The sequence below is a fragment of the Chrysemys picta genome, chromosome 1, assembly GCF_011386835.1.
Source record: "Chrysemys picta bellii isolate R12L10 chromosome 1, ASM1138683v2, whole genome shotgun sequence".
In the NCBI taxonomy this organism is placed as follows: domain Eukaryota; kingdom Metazoa; phylum Chordata; order Testudines; family Emydidae; genus Chrysemys; species Chrysemys picta.
In genome coordinates this window covers 149336278-149351149 of record NC_088791.1, presented here as the reverse complement: position 1 = coordinate 149351149, position 14872 = coordinate 149336278, and the positions used below count along the sequence as shown (strand labels likewise).

The 14872-nt window shown below is 45.9% G+C and overlaps 1 protein-coding gene across 6 annotated transcripts in view; it reads right to left on the bottom strand.

The window, feature by feature from the left end:
• Positions 1–14872, bottom strand: part of GSK3B (glycogen synthase kinase 3 beta) — a 233238-nt gene that overhangs the window by 71698 nt on the left and 146668 nt on the right. The window lies entirely within an intron of this gene.

The window sequence follows — 14872 nt, the reverse complement described above, 5'->3', positions numbered from 1 at the left end:
GGGGGAGGGGGGAGAATGTCACAAGGTTATTTTAGGGAGTTGCGGTATTGCCACCCATACTGCTGCGCTGACTTCAGAGATGGGTAGCTGGAGAGCGGCGGCTGCAGGCCATGAATCCAGCTCTGAATGCAGAGCTGCCACCAGCAGCAGTGCAGAAGGATGGCATGGTAAGGTATTGCTACCTTTACTTCTGCACTGCTGCCTTCAGAGATGGGCAGCCGGACAGTGGTGGCTGCTGACTGAGGGCCCACCTCTGTGGGCAGCAGCGCAGAAGTAAGGGTGGCAATACCATACCATGCCATCCTTCCTTCTGCACTGCTGCTGGTGGCAGCTCTGCATTCAGAGCTGGATTCATGGCCTGCAGCCGCTGCTCTCCAGCTGCCCATCTCTGAAGGCAGTGCCACTGCTAGCAGCAGCACAGAAGTAAGGGTAGGAGTACCGCAACCCCCCTACAATAACCTTGTGATCCCTCCCCCAACTCCTTTTTGGGTCAGGACCCCTAAAATTACAACACCTTGACATTTCAGATTTAAATAGCTGAAATCACAAAATTTATGATTTTTAAAATCCTATGACCATGAAACTGACCAAAATGGACCGTGAATTTGGTAGGGCCCTATACAGAAGCATCTCCAGACTGCCCCTGAATTCCTAGTTTAAAAGCTCTTTAAAGCCAACCTCCAACCCAGAAGTCTGTTTCCCTCCCTATTCAGGTGGAGTCCATCCCCTGAGAACACTCCTCTCTCCATGAAGGCCTCCCAGTGGTCAAACATCCCAAAACCTTCCTTATAGCATCAGTGCCTCAGCCATCTGCTGATCATCATAATCTTGTCTTGCCTTCGCTCTCTAGGGACAGACAGAATCCTACTGAAGATTATCTGAGACTCCATTTCTTTAAGGTTCTTCCCATCCTAGCATAGTCTCCCTTAATACGTTCCAGTGAGAATTTAGTAGTATCATTTGTTCCCATGTGAAGGACAATCAGTGGATTCTTTCCTATTCCCATTAGGAGCCTCTTCATCCTCAGGTCCACATCTTGTATCTTAGCTCCTGGAAGACAGCACACACTTCCGTTCTCTGGATCGGCTCTAGTGACAGGCCTGTCCATTGTTATTAGGGAGTCCCCCATCGTGTAGACCTGCCTCTTCCTGGTGTTGGTGCAATTCTCCAGCCTATCTCCTTCTATTCCTTCTGGCTACAAGTCCTCTTGTCTTTTGTTCTCACTTGTCACCCTCTATTATCCAGGGGAACTGAACTTGGGCTCTCTCCATTGACTCTTCCCCACTTCTTGTAGGGATAGCCAGTCTTCTCCTTCTTCCTTGCCGTCCCATCTTCTATTACTGCCTGCTGCGCCTCTTCATTTTCCAACTGAGCAAACTTGATCCTCCGCTGTATTTCTTCTTCACTAGCCTCAGCTTCACTTCTTCACTTTCCTCTACCTGGCTCATGTCGTCACATGCGTCCACTGGCCACTTTCCTCATCCAGCACTCTACCCTCACAGTTCTCCAGTCCAGCTTGCATCTACAAGTCTTGAGTTTTCCCTTCAGTCTCCTCTTTCCTTCCTCCATCACCTGTTCAAAATTCCAACAGTTTCAATCTGCATCTCCAAATCTTGGATCTTCTCTTCCATCCGATCTATCTGGCAGCACTTCATACAAATGAAGCATCTTTCAGGCACATACTCCAGGATAATATACATCTTGCAGCTTCCACATCAAATCATCTTCATTCTCTTCCATTCCTTGAGTGACTACCACTGCTGCCTCTGTACCTGTCAAACTTCCCTCTCAAACTTCTGTCAAGAACAACCACCACCACCACAACCCCACACATTCTCGCTCCCAAACTCTCCTTACAAAACTCCCTTGTTTTCAGCTTTGTTTGCTGGCTCCTGTGCTGCTCGCTGGCCAACCCCTTGGCTGCCTTTACAGGCCTCCTAATCAGACCTCACCCGTGTCTCTCTAAATTAGTTAGTAGCAGTGCTCTGTGCACTACTCCCTGGACCTATTTATATTTAACTAGGACCATTTAATAACTATAAAATAATACTCTAATAGTTGTTCCCAACTGATTTACAACTTTATCTATCCAACAGATAACCCTCTCACCTTCTATATCCTTATATTTCTAGAAGAGGGAGTTTTTCAAACATAGTGGAACCCCAATTTTATTAATTAAATGGAGATAAGAGTTCAGAAAAAAGTTTATAAAATCTCAGAATTACAGTAGGTTCAGTGTATAATTTATTAATCATTCAATAACAGTATGCATAACAAATGAAAACAAATGCATACGGTGTGCCTGATTTTTCTTTGAGAGAACTGCATCTCTTCCTTGCTACCAGATCTGTCTTTTCAAACACGCACAGCTGATTGAATGTTGGCTGGAGGACTGAAGTCACATGCAGTGGCAGAAAACTTGTTCATATACTCCGCCATTCATAAGATAGATGTTTATAAAATCAAGGTTCTACGGCACTATATATTTTGTTTACTATTTGCAATAGTAAATGGAATTAACCATGGCCAAAAGTGGATGTCAAACTGCTGAAACTGGTTAATCAATAAGGTAAAATATGCCCTTGAGAAAGAATAGGAAAACGAGGTAGCAATCTTAGTCACATAAAAGGAACGACTAACAGGATTCTAAGGAGAAGATATGACATCAGGTATTTTTTCCTATAGATAAGAATATCAGATGGTATTTTCTATAGGCCCTCTTAATTACTACATAGTCCATAGGCCAGTGACTCTCAAACTTTCTTACTGGTGACTCCTTTCACATAGCAAGTCTCTGAGTGCGACCCCCTCTATAAATTAAAAACACTTTTTAATACATTTAACACCATTATAAATGCTGGAGGCAAAGCGGGGTTTGGGCTGGTGGCTGACAGCTCGTGACCCCCTATGTAATAACCTTGTGCCCCCCTGAGGGGTCCCAACCCCTAGTTTGAGAACCCCTGCAGTAGACCAGAGCTTCTCAACCTATTTATCATTGTGGGCCACAATGTGTTATCTGGGCCGCAGGTTGAGAACCATAGCGCCTCCCACCAACCACCCTACAGACCCATATGCCCAACGCCCCCACCCAGAGACCCCTCCACAGAGTGGGAACAGGAGCAGAGCCCCAGACGCAGGGCCTGCCGGCAGGGCAGGGCACCCCCAACTCTGCACCCCACCGAGCTGAGCAGCAAGGCAGCTGGGACCCTGGACACCAGTGGGCCGGGCCAAGCGGCTGGGATACCAGATTCCACCACGCTGGGCAGACGGGACCCTGCTGCGCAGGGCCAGGCAGCCTTTAGTATACAGCTGTGGCCCAGCTGTGTGCTGATTGGGCTACATGCAGCCTGCAGGTTGAGAACCACTGCTGTAGACTACACAGAAAGCATAGACTCCTATTAGTCTAAACCATCAAAAACTAGGCTGTCATAGAAATATTACAGTAAATGTCACTTATTAGATGACCATCATTGTAGCTAGCCAAGTATGTTATAACTAATGAGAAAAGTTAATTAAATATATATATTTTTTGATAAACAGTATTACCCACACGCACAATTTAACCCACAAAGCATTCCTGTGACCTATTTTTAAGATTAAGGTTAAGATTTTCTGTTCTTGAATATTTGCAAATTTCAGAGCTTCATTTTTTATTATATTTATTTAAGATAAAGGTTTTTGTTCCTTTAATGTTCTTCATGATTGCTGGATATACAGTAACTTCTCTAATACCTTGATCTGAGTAATTTTCTTGCCTTTGAAAGTAGTTCTGTCATTGTAAATCTGTGGAGAAAAAAAACTTTTCCCCATTTGAGTAAGAAAGATCTTTTTCATGACAGACTTTAAAATAAAGACTGCCTATCTTCAAAATTAAGTAGGTGGCTAATTACAGGTTGGGATGAAGGTTGTCTTTTGCCACCATATTTGGCACCCAATGGATTCTATCTATTCGTTAGTTCCTTTATAACATTAGCTCTAGTAGATGAGAGATTCATTTTTTTAAAATAGCTAATTGGATCAGGATTCCCACTTCTTCAGGGAGACTGAGAAATTATATACTGAGTTCTATTTTCAATATCTTCAGCTTTATTCTTTAAGTAGATAACTGATTTCCACGAGCTGTGGACACTAGCTAAATCACAGGGTTTTGCTGATTGCATAGTTCTACCATCTTGTCTGTCTTAGAATCATAGAATATCAGGGTTGGAAGGGACCTCAGGAGGTCATCTAGTCCACCCCCCTGCTCAAAGCAGGACCAATCCCCAGACAAATTTTTGCCCCAGATCCCTAAATGGCCCCTTCAAGGATTGAACTCACAACCCTGGGTTTAGCAGGCTAATGCTGAAACCACTGAGCTCTCTCTCCCACCCCTTCTCGATATGCTCCACCACTCTTTTAGACCTGTGAGTTTTGATTTCAGATGCAGCAGAAATTGTCTTAGTGCTCAACAAATTCCATGGAGGTTCAGACAGCTATTTCTGTATTTTAATCAGGTGAGGAAACAAAAATTAGCACACAATCATTGATCTTAAAGGGATTCAGCCAGGAACTCACAGAAACACTGCTTAATTGCTCAATTCCTACTTTTGGGTAATTGCTAACAATTGAATAAGTTTTCTAATTTCTGGCTGCAGCTGACTATGTGCATGCTCTTTGGAATTTTAGTTCCTATTTAACTATAAATATCCTGTCATGGCAACAAACATAGTTTTCAGGCTCTTAAAAAGTCTGCTCTCCTACCAGATCAAAAAACTATTTACACCCTTAATTCCCTGCCTCGTATGTAACATTACAGCAATTGTAATATTTTCTCACAATTATGCAACCCTGCTATCAATACAGCAAACACATCATGACGGGAAACCCCTCTAAAAAGGTTCAGTGCTCAGATCCCAAAATTTGGATGCTTATTGAAACCTAAAGAGGCTTCAGCCAGGCCCCGTAACTGTACAGACATGAACAAACATTTGCAGGCCACGATTCCCCCCCACCTATAATGATGCTACAGCCCTACTCATTTTTATCTAGTGCTATTTGGGATAAAGAATAGGAGTGCTTCTTTCTCTGACATCTTCATGGGCTATAATAACCTTACCCCTCTTTTCCTCCATCCACTATGTATTTTCCCCTTTCCTCATCCTAATAGGGTCGCCCCTCACCCCCTTTCCTCGGTCATCTAGTGCTCTCTCTCTCACTCAGCCTCTTCAGAGGCCTGAACTAGCATGCAGTGTTTTGTGAATGTGTGAATGAAACTCCAGGTAGCTGCTCCACATATATTCAGTATCTTTTCTTCCTGCAGGGATGCTGCAGAGGCAGCTTGTGCTCTCATGGAGAATGCCCTTACCTCATCAGGTATAGGGATATGCGCTAATTAGCAGCACACAATGAAGCACCCAGAAATCCACTTAGGATATGTCTAAACAGCAATAATACACCCACATCAGGCCAGTGTCAGCTGACTCTGGCTAGCGGGTCTATAAAATTGCATTGTAGACCTTCGGGCTCAGACTGGAGCCCGGGCTCTGGGACTGCGTGAGGGGGGAGGTCCCAGACCCTGGGCTCCAGCTTGAGCCTGAAAGTCTATACAGCAATTTTACAGCCCCACAATCTGAGTCAGAGTCAGCGGCCGCAGGACAGCCATGGGTGTTTTATTGCACTGTAGACATACCCTTGTCTTCATGACCTTTCTGCTGTGGCAAGAAATAGCTGTGGTGATTTTTGATAGGTTTGGTCCTTTGCATGTAGAACACAGGCACCACTGCCATCGAGGGAATGAAGTCTCTCTCCTCTCTTCAGCGGAGGCATGGATTTTGGGAAGAAAACAGGTAATTGGACAGTTTGATTGATATGGAATTTCAGAAATAACCTTGGGGAGGATTTTTAGGATAAGGCAAAGGGAGACCTTTTCTTGTGAAAAACATTATATAGTGGGTCTGTCATGATGGCTTTCATCTCGCTCACCCTTCTGACTGAGGTAATAAGAACTAAAAATGCAACTTCCATAGACAGGTGGGACATGGAGCATATTGCCAAGTGTTCAGATGGTTGTCTGGTGAGCGTTGAAAGCACAAGATTGAGGTCCCATTAAGATGTAGCTTTGAACACTGGTGGAAAGTCCTGACTAAACCTGGCATGAATTTCACTGTTGTTGGGTGAGTGAAAATGGAACATCCATCTAGTGGAGGAAGGAAGGCACTGATCACTCTGAGCTAATGGAAAGACTTGAGTTTTTGTTTTTTTAAATCAGGAGATAATCTAAAATGACTGGGATATTTGAAGAGCTTGGAAAAGGCTGATTATGCCAAGCAAAGTAGAGAAACATCTCCACTTAGCTAGTTAGCAGGTCCTAGTTGAATCTTTCCTACTTTAAGAATAGTTTGGATAGGTGCTGAGCAAGAATGTTCTAGTTCTGATGCCCATCCAAATATCAGGCAGTGAGGTGGAGTGGGTCTGGACTGGGGAGTCTGATTCTTTCCCCTTCCTGGCAAGGGGCAGATCCTGATAAGAGGACAGACTGACATTCTCAGAAGCTCCAGGAACCAAAATGGTTTGGGCCAGTTGGGTGCTCAGAGAATGCTTGGGACCCTGTTGTGATGGATCTCTTTCAATACTTGTGGTAGCAGGAGAACAGGAGGAAAAGCATATCTGAGTTCATCAGTCCATGCCAACAGGAGAGCATCGCCCTGGGAGCCATGACCCATAGCTCCTCTGGGACAATACAGGGGAAGTTTCCTGTTCATTTGGAATGCGAAGAGATCCCATTGAGGCATGCCCCACTGAGTGAGTATCTCGCTCAGGACAGAGCTGTGCATCACTCACTTGCGATCACCAGAGAAGTGTCTACTCAGGTTGTTTGCTAAAGAGCTTTGAGCACCTGGAAGGTATGTGGCTTGGATGGTGATGTGGTTTCTGATGCACCTGTTCCAAAGCCTGACCACTTCTAGGCAGAAGGGAAGAGATCTTACTCCGTCCTATTTATGTAAAAGACTGTGGTGATGTTGTCTGACATGACTTGGATATGGAGTGAACGCATAAGGGGGAGAAAAGCCCTGCATGCCAGGCGCATTTCCCTTAGTCCCAGCAGACTGATGTGCAGTCTGGCCTTCTGTGGGGCACAGGTACTTTGTACCACATGGGCGTTCAGCTGAGCACCCCAACCCAGAAGGAATGAATCTGTTATGATGGTGGCACTGGGGGCAGGAGTGTTGAAGGGGAAGCCTACTCTCACTCGTTCTGGATTCAACCACCAGGTATGAGAGGCGATGACCCTAGGGGTAATCAGTCACTCTGGTGCTAAGGTGATCCTTGCCCGGTGAGTACACCAACAAAAGCCAGACCTATAGGCATCGTAGATGAAGTCTGGTGAACAGTGTCACAAGTCCATGAGGCACACACTGACCGTAATCCTTGGTCGGCAAGTAATCTGTGTTATCAGATTGCGCATTAACTGAAATATTTCCATGGGGCGGAAAGCACTTGCAAAATGGAGTCCAGTGTCACTGGATAAATTTCATGTCCATGTAGGTATTAAAATAGACTTTTCTTTCTTCACGCAAGTGCCCAGTGCTGCTAGAAGATGGAGCAGGAACAAAGTCATCAACCTGACCTACCTAGGAGCCAATCATCAAGACCTGGGAAAACTGTGTAACCCTGATGTCTCATTTGGGCTTCCACCGCAGAGAAGACCTTTGTGAATACTCTGGATGCTACTGCTAGTCTAAAGGGAAGGACAGTGTGCTGTAAATATTCTTGATCCACTAGAAACCAAAGGAACTCTCTGTGGGACAAATGAATATCTACATATCCTTCATTGAAAGCTGTGAACTATGAATTTCAACTTTTGAATACAGCTGGTTCAGTTGCAGAAGGCTTAGACTGGTTCAGTTGCAGAAGGCTTAGACCGGTTCAGTTGCAGAAGGCTTAGACCCTCTGACTTTTGTGGGGACTAAGAAATAAAGGGAATAAACCCTCTCCCTCAAGACTGAGTTGACACTTGTTCTATTGCCCCTTATTGGAGGAGGGAGTCTGCTTCCAGTTAAGAATCACTTCATGAGAATGGTCCTTGAAGGGGGGCTGGGAAGGGAGTTTGCGAGGAGTGAGGAAAAGAAACTCTATGGCATATCTTGATGGATGTAATTGACCACCTCTACCACCAAGGTCCCAGGGTGGGGGTGGGTAAAGGTGTGTTTGTACCCCTTAGATGGCTCAAAGTATTTATGCTCCACCCCCTTGGCGGGATAGAGGTGGGTGTGTGCCACAGCACCTTGGTGGTATTCTGTATAGTTTTAATGAGGGGCAGAGCCACCCTCGAGGGCCCTTCAGGGGCCAAAATATCCACCATGGGATCCGTGTCCTTAAAAGACCTTCTCTGCCTGAAAGTTCAGGTTCTAGGCCGCCCTCCTGAGTAAGTCCTGATGGGCCCTAGGGTCTATAGCAGACAATGGGGTGCAGGTCCCTGCCACCACCTCATCCGGGGAGGAAGAGGACAACACCCTGGGTGGCACTAGGTCTTCCTGACCCTCTCGCTCATGGGAATCCACCCACGTGGTGGCCCCTTGAGCGGTGCAGGTGGTGACTGCAGTGTCTGGTGCCTTGGTCACTACGGTGCCGGTGCCCGGGTCGGTACCCAGTCTTGAGTGTTGGTCGGTCTGGGCTTCTGTATCCCGACCACAGGAAGGTTCCGGGGTGACAGAGGAAGCTGATGGAGGCATCCGAGCCTCTGACACCACCGACAGGGACCTGGAACCGGGCCCCTGGGCTTGGTGGTAGGCCCGCAGTGTCCAAAAGGTCCACTGAGTAGGCCCCTGCCACTGAGGAGGCCAGGCGATTACAAGCACCAGCTGCCCTTCATCCTGCCTCAGGCAACGCTGGGAGAAGTACCAGTTCTGCCAGGATATGTAGGAGTCAACCTCTGACTCCGAGGAGAAGTCTGAGCATGACCAGGGTGGTGCAAACCTAGACGGTGCTGGGGCAAAGGCGAGCAGTGCCGCAACATAGTAGGCTTGCCTCCATGACGGACAAACGCCAGTGCCATTGTCAGTGCCGTCGTCGGTGCCACTGTCAGAGGCAGAGCCCAGGCCAGCAGGGCAGGAGACTGTGCTGTCATGGCGATTAGGTCCCTTGCTGCCTCCAACGTGTCCGATGTGGAGGGAAGATCCAGGTTCTCCTCCACTCCCCCTGCACCGGGGAGTCCACCAGAACCAGACTCAACAGACTTCCCAGAGAGGCCGGAGTCGATGGTCCTGGCATACGCGGGCCCAAAGTTGGGTGTCCCGACATGGGATGCATCCTGCTGGTGCCCACATGCTCCGTTGTCTTAGTAGGAAAGCGCGCCCTGACGCCCTCTTCTTTTTGTGCGGTGCCTCACACTGGAATTGGTTCTAGGTGCCGGGTCTCCTTAGATGAGTCCTTTCTCGGAGCCATGGCCTCCCACACCGAGGCCGGCGCGCTACACACCGAAGTGTCTGGTCCCATGCCACCTGGGGGCAAAGGGCTGACTCCATTAAAAGGAGTTTCAGCTGAAAGTCCCGCCTTTTTTTTTGTTCTGGGCTTAAAGCCCCTGCAAATGTTACACCTGTCGGACTGGTGGCCTTCTCCAAGGCACTTGAGACAGGAGTCATGTGGGTCTTCCTTGGGCATGGGCTTGAGGCAGGACCCACAGAGCTTGATGCCCTGAGACCGAGGCATGCCCCGGTCCCAGGGATGGGATGGGACTGGGGGCGGGGGGAGGAGGGGAAGGGAACTGCCAACGTAAACTTAACTAACTGTACTACTAACTAACCACAACTATACAAACTATTTACAGATAGAGAAGAAAAAAGAGTCCACTAGGGAATCACTTGCAAACGCAAGAGAGGATCTGCTCCAACGACCATCACTGGCGTTAAGAAGGAGCTGAAGAGGCGGTGGGTCGGCAGGGAAATATATACACCGCCGTGAAGGCACTGCTCTAGGAAGCTCCACAGCCAACCCGATGGGTAGCACTAGGGAAAAACCTTCTGACGATTGTGCACGCAGCGCGCACACACCTACTTGGAATGGGCATGAGCAATCACTAGAAGAACACAAAGAATTATTACGCACATGTGGGCCAATGGACACTGTTTCCAGACAGGCACATGGCACACATGCCCACTCACGTGTGGAATATACATCGGGACCAGCACTTGAAGAAGAATCTGAAGAGTCTGAGAAGTCATCAGAACCACAACAGCTCTGTTTATACTCATCTATCACAGTATCCCTGTCCTTTTCAATTAACAAATAGATTAATCTAATATTACGAGTCATTTCAATTGTAACAGGTTAGCACATACTTATTTTCAGCACTGAAAATTATTGCTTGATGAAGTGCGGAAGGAAACCACATCTCAGTGTGGCAGCTGGGGCTCAATGCTTTACCTTGAAAGTGACTGGTCACAAAAGTCTCATTGCCAGCTGTCTGGCCTATCACACCCATAGGAGATATTCTTCAGAGCCTTTCTTTAAAGATCAATCTATCACTCTCCCTCACAACTTCAGTCTTTTTCCTAGAGAGTACTAAACTACCCTGTGACCCCTTGGTTTTGGATAGCCACAACAGAAATCTGTGATATGACCACACAGATCAATCTTCCCCTGCCAGTGGCTATAAATGTTCACTCTGGAATGCTTCCAATCCCCTGCTAGCCCAGTGAGTGAGGAACTGTACTAGAGACTCAAAGGTTCTGGCTACAGTACACATACAACTGTGTTTTTGTAACCAATACATGACAAATTCATCTGACCTGGCTACAATACACACAGTTGTGCCCACACAGCAGCTTTTTTCACAACAACCATGTTTGTACATTCACCCCACCACACTTCCTGACTGTATCAGTATGTTCTTGGAAAATCAGGGCAGCTCTCCCATAGTACCTCTGCAAGGGTCAGAGTACCCGGAGGACAAGCACACAGAACACAACTAGGAGCATGGGGTGCAATATACTCTGGGTTGCCCTCTGACACAGAGAGCTGTAAGGAAGGTGCAGCCACGAAACGGCATACACAGTTAAGGGATTGAGTCTACACCGCAAGGGGGGCAGGGAGGGAGACGAGAGGGAATCTTTTGCAAAATGGTTACAAGAAGACAACCACCTGACAGCTAAACTACTTGTCAGGGCAAAACCCTGTTAGTTTCCACGGTTACTAAGTACTGGCCATGTCCTTGTAATAATAAGCCATGTTTACAGCTGACTCGGCTGCTATACCGTTAAAAATTCTGTTAAAAGTTTTAGTGTAGGAACACTTATTCACATAACACACGGCTTCATTACTAACCTGTTTCTTATGTACCTTTATCCATGTTGGCAACAATTATTATTTTAAAGACTAGAATAAGTAATTGTCTGATTCTTTATTTAAATAATATAATCAGGTCTGTTGGATGATCTACTGAGGCATCTAACTGTAATAAGAATCAGCACCAAAACAGTAATTATGTATACATAAGGCTACGTTTTAGTCATGGGTATTTTTAGTAAAAGTCACGTACAGGTCACGGGCAGTAAACAAAAACTCTCGGCCTGTGACCTGTCCATGACTTGTACTATATGTCCTTAACTAAAACTTGGGCTGGGGGTGCTCTGGAAGGGCGGCCTGGGGTGTGTCACAGGTGTTGGGGGGGCAGGGGGAGGGAGGGTCCAGGATCCCCACTGGTGCTGGGGGGGGTGGGGTGGGGGCAGGGCTGACAGCTCCTAGGGCAGGGGCCGGAAGCTCCTAGGGAAGGGGTTCTCAAACTGGGGGTTGCAAGGTTATTACATGGGGGGGTCATGAGCTGTCAACCTCGACCCCAAACCCCACTTGCCTCCAGCATTTATAATGGTGTTAAATATATAAAAAAGTGTGTTTAATTTATTACCGGGGGGGGGGGGGGTGTCGCACTCAGAGGCTTGCAGTGTGAAAGGGGTCGCCAGTAAAAAAAAGTTTGAGCCTCACTGTCCTAGGGGGAGGGAAAGCCGGGGGGCTCCATGTGCTGCCCCCATCACAAGCACCAGCTCCGCAGCTCTCACTGGCTGGGAACTGCAGCCAATGGGAACTGCAAGGGGCGGTGCCTGCAGGCAGGGGCGGCGCGCAGGGGCCCCTGGCCTCCCCACCTAGGAGCTCTAGGGACATGCCGGCCACTTCAAGGGAGTGCCCCGGAGGTAAGCGCCGCCCTGTACCCCAACCCCCCTCCCACACCCAAACTACTGCTGCTTGAGAGGAGGACGTGGTGGCCACAGTCTGCCCCAGGAGCGGACAGCGCGGCTGCCCTAGCAACCCGGAGCCAGCCACGCCGGCCGCTGCAGAAGCCATGGAGGTCACAGAAAGTCACAAAATCCGTGACCTCCATGAAAGACACGCAACATTATTTATACAGTATCATAAATTTGCGCGGTGCTTTGCAAAACTTAAATGGAGCGTCAGTGCAGAGGAACTTACAACATAAGATAAGGACAAGAGGTGACAAACAGAGGTTGAGGGATACAGTGATGAAGAAGGTGATGACAATGTAATCATGTGGTCATTTACAGGATTCATGCATCCGTACGGCTTTTTTAAAACATGTTATTTTTAGATTGTATTCCATCAACTTCCTTGATGTCATGCACTTTGAGGAAATTATTTGTTTTTTTAAGAGATTGTTTATATTTCTACTCCTGATCTCTACAGTCAAAAAAGACCTGTCTTGTACCCAAACTTAGATTCTCGTATGTCCAGGTCAGTCATGATGACACTAAATAGCTAACTGGTAGACTACAACCTAGATACCGAAAATAGGCAGACTAGAACACGTTAGTTACAATGAAGAATATCATAACCAACCGCTGATGTGGGTGTGATGCATTGAGACTGGACTGTTGCTCTTGTGCCACCATTGTGTCATTGTACATTTGTGTCTGCTCTTTATGTACAGATTCACATGCAGAGCTACAGAAGGGGTCTGAGAAGCACATCGGAACAGGAGCAGTTCCAATGGTTGCTGCATTATATCGTGTTACTGTAGCTGCACTCAGGAGTACCACTGTCATTCAAGAGTAGCTGATGCCTCATGGAAAACCTTGAAGAAAACATTCTACTCCTGAAACATACTTCTGGTCATATATTATTAAATGCAATAAAATAGGTTAACATAACATTAAGCAGGACCAGTTAAAAGTCAAAGTGCAAAAATTAAGATTCTGATAGCAGTATTTACTTGGTTTTGTTGCCCAGATTGTATGCTTACAGGATCCAGTCTATCCTAGCAAAAAAACAGGGTTATGCTACACAATCAGTTAGAAAAACAGGAAAAGAAAACATGTACATATGTATAATGTGGTCAAATTCATGCTGTTTTTGGAAGTGCTGGAGCATTTCCTGACTTTTCTGTTATTTAAAGTGTGCAATATTAATGACACAATGACTTTTTTGAAAGATATGATTTAATGTTTTCCTCTTCCCTTTAACAAAAACGATCTGTGCTTTTATGCTGGTATGTAAATAGTTGCACTTTGGCTTTGAAGTTCACTCCTCACTGAAGCCAATGAAGAGGGGAGGGTGAGTTCCCACTTTTGCTGTTGCTGTTTTGCCTTTCAAGAGTTTTTGAGCTTGGCAGCTGTGTATCTGTTTACTTCGTGGTGAAGACTCTTAGAACTGGGTTTAAAAATAAATAAATTAAAAAGAGGGCAGGTCCCAAATGTGTAGTATTTTGCAAAATGCAGCCAAATTGGAGAAACTAAATTTTCAGGATATGCCTGTAATTTTAAACTTTTTCCTCTCCATGAAGGTAAGAATTTGGGGGGGGGGGAAGGGTTTGAGGTGGAAGGAAGCAAGGATTTGCTGTGTATTATTTTTCAAGTTAAATGCTAACAGTCAGTTTCATGCAGATTGTTTTCATATTTATCAACCTCTACCACTTACAAACTTACAAACGAATATTTTTTAGTGTTTAACCTGCCCAGAACTCCAAAAATTTTCCATCGATTTGGTTCAAACTTTCAAACAAAAATTCACCTCCAAAGAAAAAATCAAGCATGGAAAACATTACCAAGCAAGAGCTTCAGAAAAGGTGAGAGTTCTGAAAAGCATTGTCATGTAGAAAGACTTTAAATGACAAGTGTTTTTCAGCGTTAACTATAACAGGCTCTCTTAGTGGTGCCTACAATATCTGTTTCATTACAGCAGAACATTTGCCTGAAAACAGAATATTAGTTTCCCCAGAGCGCATCCGCACCTAATGCTTGTTCATGAATCCCCTGTGATCTCATGTGTGGTTATGTCACATACAGATGGATCACTTCATTTGGGAGAAAAGTAGCGAGGGTATGTGCAGTCTTTAGAAACGAAGTGCTTGTATTTTTACTGGATTCATCACAGGTCTAAGCAAAAGCCGGGGGTGCTGCCTGTGGGTGTCTAGACTAGGAAAAAAGATAATTTTTAAAATTACATTAGCTAACCTGTTTAATTAGTTTTTAAACACCACTAAGCACTTGGTGTATGACAGTGCTTAACTCCTTTAAAATATGCTAACTGGTTACAGTCAGTCCTAGACTCTTCCCAGGCTTGACCATGACCACCTAACATTTTTAAAGGTGTTATCTCTTGCCTACACTAGGTACTAAGAAATATTTTAAAATGTGATCACTAGTATGTTTTTAAAAGCACCTCCTTCTCCTGGTGCAGACAAGGCCCATATGAAAACACTCAATCACTTGGAATAGACATAGGAAGTCCTCAGATCAGGACGCTTGAGATCTGAATTATGACCCCTTTAATGCCAACCCACATATAAGGTCCCCGTGTATTCTGTGATTTAGAAACCAAAACTACCAACATTGTTAGCTATTTCATTGCTGTTCATTTTAGCAGAAATCTATTGCCTCCTATGCCT